Here is a 6777-nt window from a genome sequence, read left to right on the forward strand (position 1 = left end):
AACACTGATAATTTTTGAAGCTAGATGATGGGTACATGTGGCACAGGGGGGGGTTCACTATTACATGATCTCTGCTTTTGTGTATTTTTTCACATTTTCCATAATTTAAAAAAATCAATACATAGATGAATTCATTTAGGCTACAGAAAAATAAATATTAAGTAAAGCATTTAAACATAAAATATACGTGCATATAGTTTGATCCCAACCATAGAAAAGAAATTTTCCATAGAAAAATACTAGAAAAAATATATACCATTAGTTGCCTCTGGACACTGAGACTATGGATTTTGTTTTAACTTGTATGTATTTTTCAAAGTATCTATAATAAGTCTGATTTACTTTACTCTGAAAATAAGTATTTATAATTTTATTTATTTTATCTCAACTATATAACCCAATATTTTTTTTCCATAGAATATATAAAGAATTGGTTGGAGGGGTAAGAAGCTAAAAGCAAAGGGACAAATTCAGAGGAAATTATAATAATCTGGAAGAAAAGTAATAAATTGAGGCAACAACAATAAAGAAGAAAAGGAGGAGCTAGGCAAAGGTGGGGGTTGGTAACTGAGAGAGAATCCACAAAGTTGAACTTTGCCTTATACGAGAAGGACCTTGTTAGCCAGCGACCATGGACCCATTAACCCAACTTCAAAATGCACTCAAACTTGAATACATTTATGTAATGCAACTCTCAATATTAAAAAGCTCCAGGTTTCATCAGATTTTCAAATGGTGGATGTGATCCCCAAAGCTGAAGACTCATTAAGCTTTGTATCCCTGTAGACAAGGAAGAATTCACTATGGTCTTTCGACCCAATTCAAATCTGACCAGTCATAAGACAACCAGAAGAGGACACTGAAATGATCAGACTCCAGCTTGGAGCTTTGGTCTATAGAGCATGACCAACTGTATGATGGCCCAGGTAACGTTCACACTCTTGAAGCACATACATCACACATACTTTCTTAGTGTCCCTTAGGAGCTGATTTCTGCTGGGTTCCCCTTTGGAGAAAGTCAGACCTTTGTGAGACATCACTTCAGTGTGTCCAAGCCTAACTGGGAACTCGGACCTCAGGAAGGCGCATGCAATACCAGTTCTTCCAAATCTTTGGCTCAGACAGACCCCTGCACAGCCTGGTCCCTGCTTTCACTCCCTCCTCCAACTTTCACTCCCTTCCCTCCTCCTCCTTCCCCTTCATCCTGGCCTACTTCAAAATGCCCAGAAATCTGTGCTTCCTCCCACCAGGAGCTCTGCATGTATGTTCTCCCTGATTCTACCCATTCCCCTTCAACCGGTGAACTGACCCTGCAGACCTCAACCTTAATTACTACTTTCCAGGCCAAGGAATCCTCCTGATAGACCCTCTCAGAGCACTTAGCTCAACTGAAATATCTTTTTGTGTGTGTGACTATTGGATTAACATCTGCCTCTTCCACTAATAATAATTGTAATAAACACCAACATCATTTGAATGTTCATTATGTGTCAGGCACTACAGGAGTCCCGTGATATATGCTTGTTTATTTTATTAGCACAAAATCCCAGGAGGAAAACGAGGCACAGAAGAGAAATGACTGGACTGCGACGCCTAGCTAGTGAGAGGCAGTGTTGGGATAGCGTTCCAGGCACCCCGCCCCTGGAGCTGCACTGGCTGAAGCTTCCCGTCTTTCGCTGACTGTATCCCCATGCCCAGCACAAAGTCTAGCGCTTAACAGGGATTCAGTATTGTTAACTAAATTGACTTGTCTGGCTTGGAGCTGCTTTGCCACATGAAATCCAGACTTGGGGACAGCCTTAGAAATCACCTTCACCAAACCCAGTGGAGGAGGAATGGCAGACCCAGAGAGGGAATGCAGCATTCCTGAAGTCACACAGAGCCAAGACTAGAAGCCGGATCTCCCAAGACAGCTCATTGCTCTTTCCACTTCACTAAATGAAAATTAAATAAAATGTTAAGTGTAAAATGCTTAATAAATATGTTTAAACCAATAGAGGTATTACAGCTAGTGGAGAGGGAAGACAGGGGGTAGGGGAATTGAGCAAAAAGGAAAAAGGACTCATGGACATGGAAAACCATGTGGTAATTGCTGGGGGTACTAAATGGTAATGGAAAAAAACACAATAAAGATTAAATCAAAAGAAAATATTACATTCCCTTTCCCTGCCCTAACTTTACTGCAGAATCAGAAGGGAAGGAAGATGGGTAGGTAAGGAAAGAAAACTATTTCTCCAGTAATTTGTATTTCAAGAAAAACACAAGGATTAAAGAAAATTGCTGTTCTATAACATAAATTGCTCCTTAACAAAATGATTTTCTTTTTTTGAATTTACTAGTGTTGAGCATTTTTTTAACACAAAACAACCTTGACCTAGTAAGTAAGTTTTTGTCTTAAAGTTACAATTATCTCAATGTGGTCATCTGTCATCCATCTCTATTGTCAGTTCAATGGCAGCCACACTTGCACTGATCTTGATTTACACTGGGTAGCTCCACCACGGAAGTCTCGTGGGCCTGCAGTGCTGCAGCCTGGCCATTGGAAAGACCCTCATCATCATAGCTGGGGAGACACCTGAACTGTCTCTTTGGTTTGCATAGGGGAGGTTTTGGAGTTGGGAAAAAGGACAGGTAGGCTTCGGGTTGTTTCTAGAGCCTCATTTCTGTTCTTGCAAAGACTCAATTTGTAAGACAAGTACAGTTGTTTTTAATTCCTCAGAGAATTGGGTTGCAACCTGAATGACATTAAGACACCGACCCAGCTATCCAACCACATTATCCTCAACTTGCTTCTTTGTATCAGGGGCAAGATCTTCAGCTAAGATGGAAATCAAAAGATTCCCACATTCCAGATTTATAGCTGCATGTCTTTGGAATGTTTTAGTAAATCCTTTCACAATGGCTTCAGAATGTTTTCTTTACCTCCGCATACAGAATTTCATGCTGAAGGGAGAGGGCCTAAAAAAACTGTTATTATCAGGCTCTGAATACCAGCTTCCAATTTAGCCAGCTTCTGACCCTAGAGATATGTCAACAATAAAAATAAACGACGGGGGAGGGAGAAGGGGGAATCCTTTCAAAAATCTTGTTGGGTTTCAGCCTAGAAAAAGGGTAAATATTCTTGGTGGTATTGAACAACCCCTTGAACACAACAGAGATTCCCCAAAGAAGGTGCAAAACATACGACCCTCCCAAGATCCAGAGCCGCTCCCAAAGGCAACCAAAGGAGAGAAGGAGACATCCCCGCTGAGAGCTGGCCACCGTCACTGGGGCCCTGGCTGCAGGTGGAATGCAGCCCACATTTCTGTCCAGCCTTGAGTTCTGGGCTCCAACCCAAGGGCTACGAAACCAACTTGTCGGGACACAAAGTAAGACAGACAAGAGGCAAAACTGTCCCTGGGAGAGAAAGAGTTGATAACCAGAGTTTTCTCTGGCCAATCTGAATTTCAAAAGAAGGGCATGACATGAAATTTTACCTTCCTCTTTTGACCAGCAGCACCACAAAGAGATGGGTATGAACTGACTCTGGGAAGAATTGTCATCCTTGGCCGGCGTCTGCCAGTTTTCCCAGGATGCTGTCCACAGGATCTGGAGTGAGCAGAGTGTGCCAACACATCTCCTCCTGGCAACTGGAAACTGTAGAGAAAGACAAATATTTGATAATTTTGCCTCTACCCTTTATAGCAAGCACCTCATAAGTGGATAAGCTTGTCTAGCTTAAAAGTTCTCCACGGTGGCTGCCATAATTTAAGATTATCTTTGGTGAGGTAAACCTACTTATGTACCCTCAGAACAAAAGTTACTCACCTGAGACCTCACACTGGCCCTCAGTGCAGCTTAAGTAGGACCTGGTTCAACCCCTCCTTAGTCCAGTTGCTAAGTCAGACCCAATCTGCTTCTTACGTTGGACCCAGCACCACTCTGGAAAAGAAACGCTCAGAGTCTGAAAGCTCGTAATGCAAAAGCTGCAGGGAGCTAGGCCAGAGAAGGTCTTACTCGCAACCCACAATGGCCGCAAGAAAGCAGGGAGTCCCGGGGCTCAACAGGTACCTTCGCCTGGTTGCTAGTTGCTCCTGGGGACCCTAGGGGGTCTCCTTTGGTTTCCTGTTCTGATATGGCTACTTTAAAAAAAGAGATATATTAAAAATGTTAAGAGTTTATTTGAACAAAAATTAATTCCACTCAGGCAGCACCAGATAAGTGGCCTGGAGCATCCCACTAACAGGAGCTCAGGGGAGACTTTTCTAGAGAAGACAAGGAAGCCAAATTAGGAAATCATTGATCAGCTACAGCTTCAAGCCTAGTTGCCTATTTGTGATTGGTTGTTTTTAGGGTCTTAATTCTGTAACCTTGAGACACTTATAGGCTTAGGTTTCAGTTTGCTTATGGAGGCTTTGCTTAAAACACCGTTGCATTACAGCCGCCTGGGTCTAATGGTCTCTCTAAAATTAATTTAACACTATTAAGGAGACAAACTTACCTCCACTTACAGGTGAGGATACTAAATCCCAAAGAGGTAGAGTGATTTGGCCGAGGTAGCACAGCGAGCCCCAGGTTGCCTGAGTCCAGGTCAGAAGCCACTCCATGAGACACATAGCGCCACAGTGCTGACAACATGGTCACCTCTCCCAAGGTGGGAGGCTAATGCAGGTGGGAGGTGTTATACCCAGCTAGGAAAATTACAGCTAGGGCATTACCCAACCCTAAATCTGCAGTTCCTGGAACAGGGTAATGAACAAACATCCGGGAACAATTGGGTTTAAAATTCTAGCCAAATAAGGTAACTAACCCGGGCCGCCAGAAAGTGCCCGCCAGCAGCAGCACCCACCAATCAGGGACCCTCGCCGTTTTTAAATAAGCCAATAGCTAACCGCCACCTCTGCTTCTGTATGCCTTTGCTTGCTTGCTAGAAAATATAAATACCCAGTAGTCTGTAAGCCAGGCGCGACTTCCATTTTGTAGCTCTGAGTAGCTACGTGACTCCGGTCACAGTTGGGGAAGTTCGCCCCTGCGCAGGAAAAATCTTTGGCCATTAAAATTTTTATCAATTCGGTTCCGGACTCCAAGAGTGTGTATTTACCCGCCGATCGTCTACAACAGGAGGCATACCTGGTGGCGTGCCAGTGAGCTAGAGTCCAGCTCAGAGGCCGAATTAGACCTAAGGGCAGCTACTTCCCCCCAGGGCCTCACAGGTACCCCATGAGCACTGTGCAAGCTTCTGTCCTTTAGTCCAGTGTGGCCTTGCCCAACGGCAGTGACACTGGAGTGTCACCCTGGCTTATTTCACTGCTCAGTGGGATTTTTTTAATGTCTTCTTTCTAAAAAGGGGTGTGGAAAACATTCACAAGGTGCTCTTTGGAAAGCCTCCCTCTGCACCCAGAATGCCTGGCTCCATGATTAGATCTTACCAGCAAAGCCCACTGTCTCCTAATAAAACAAAGCAACAACTATAAGGTCTCGACATAATGTCTGATGAGTAATAAAATACACGTGTTTTGAGAAGAGCATTGGGAGGTGGGACTAGGTCCAGAGGAATTTACCAAACTCAGACAAACTGAGACATGTTGGGCATGAAATAAGAAGAAAGGGAAATTGGGACACTGGAAAAGGGACAGGAAGTTTACCTCAAATAGTTCAAGGGATGTCATGTCAAAGAAGGGCAGAATGCATTCCAAATGTCTTCTAAGGGGCAAAAGAAAAAATAATTAGGGCTGCCAGTGATGGATCAAGCTGGGCAGAAGGGTACAGGGATTAAGAACGCAGGTTCTTAAATCCTTTCTCTGCAACAAAAAGCCTCAGTTTCCCGATCTGGTGGCAATCATAGCCCCAACCCCATAAGGTTGCTGTGAGCATTAAATAAGACCAATAAATCTTAAGGTCTTATCACAAGGCGTGACACATAGTAAGTCCTCCACATAATGTCATCTGTTGTCCCTGCTGCGTGGAGGAAGTTCTTTGTCCTTGAAGGTATTCAAGCTGCAAATGGTGATCATTGAGCCATGAGGTTGTGTGTGTGGGGGGGAGAGATTCTTGCATTAGACAAAGGGTCGGATTAGGTGACCTTAACTTGCCTTCCATTCTTGGCTTTCAAATTCTTTGTTCCATTGAAACTGAGGTTAATGTGAAGTCCTTCTTTATTGGACTACCTTTGCAGGCTCCAGCTTCAGGGGTTTGTGTCTCTACCTTTGTATTTGCAAATCCTTGCTGTGAGTGAAGCAGAATCTGGAGAGTGAGTCTTGGAGCTGCACAACCCAGAAAGGAAAGCTCCTTTGGCTGGGTGCTGCATTCCTGGAATTCCCAAGATTCCAGTTCGTTCCTCCTCACGTTGAAAACATTAGGTTCTTGTGGGGAGGACAGAAAGGTCACTTTCCAAACCGCATGAGCTCCCAGGCTCTTATCTGAATAATTCAGCTCATCCTCAGTTGAGGACACAAACTGGGCTGATCTCAGGCCCTTTTGATAGGAACGGTGCTGATTTAGGATAACAAGAGATCATTGTTTGAGCAGAAGAATGGCATCCTTGCTGCTTGGAGAGCAGAACAGGTATGGGAACATAAAACAAATCCACTGACTCATTGCTGCTGAGCCAGTGGCTAGCAAGTGCCTTCCCAAATTCCCTTCTAAGCAGGACCAAGCCCTGGAGGAAGAGGCGGCATTTATTGGGGATTGCTACAAATTCGGCTTTACTGCCACTGCCTTTATAACCACAATATAAAGTGACTCCCACAACACAGTGAAGATAAGCTCTTTAAAGAAAATATAAAAGCATTAGCTTGG

The sequence above is a fragment of the Artibeus jamaicensis genome, unplaced genomic scaffold (assembly GCF_021234435.1).
Source record: "Artibeus jamaicensis isolate MK-2021 breed Jamaican fruit bat unplaced genomic scaffold, CSHL_Jam_final scaffold_1964, whole genome shotgun sequence".
Classification (NCBI taxonomy): domain Eukaryota; kingdom Metazoa; phylum Chordata; class Mammalia; order Chiroptera; family Phyllostomidae; genus Artibeus; species Artibeus jamaicensis.